Below are 732 nucleotides of genomic sequence, written 5' to 3' on the forward strand. Positions count from 1 at the left end.
CAAATCACATATTAAAACTCTAATCGAATATTTTGAAATCAAAATTGTTTTCGGTTTTGATCATTGAGGTTTTAAATCTGATTGAATCTGATGCTATGTTGCTAGAATTGTTTGACCGTTAAATTGATAGATTTATTTACTCATCTTGTTTGGTTAATTGTTCATCTGATTTAAAATTGTTTAAACCGACCAGCCTGTTAAAACATTGATTGAATACGATAGGTTGCTAGCTTGCTTTGCTTATATAATCCGATAGGTTGATAGATTGATTGAGGTTTACTTGTGTAAAATTGGAATGATCTGATTGCATGATTCTTGAGGTTTAATATCATTTGCTAGGATTGATTGTTTTGTAATTTGATCTGCTTTAAATAGAAACCCTAAATAATCTGTATGATAGGTTACATTGATCTGATTTGGATGTCTTTGAGAATTGAGAATCTGTATGCTAGGTTGATAGATTCATGATAAAATCTAATGTCTTGAGGTTTAAAATTGTATCCTAAGTTCGATTATATTGATTGATCTGATTATATGTTTTTGAGATTTGATAAATTTGGATACTAGATAGATTATTTACACATGGTTTATGCTAAATATCAACCAGCCTTGAAACTGATTCATTGAAATTCATGCTTGAAATCTATATTCTTGTATTGCTAAAATCAGCCTTGAAACTGATTGAACGATTAATAAATCATTTTACTAGTCTTGCTAAAATCCATTGATTGG

Source organism: Brassica oleracea, chromosome C6 (assembly GCF_000695525.1).
Source record: "Brassica oleracea var. oleracea cultivar TO1000 chromosome C6, BOL, whole genome shotgun sequence".
In the NCBI taxonomy this organism is placed as follows: domain Eukaryota; kingdom Viridiplantae; phylum Streptophyta; class Magnoliopsida; order Brassicales; family Brassicaceae; genus Brassica; species Brassica oleracea.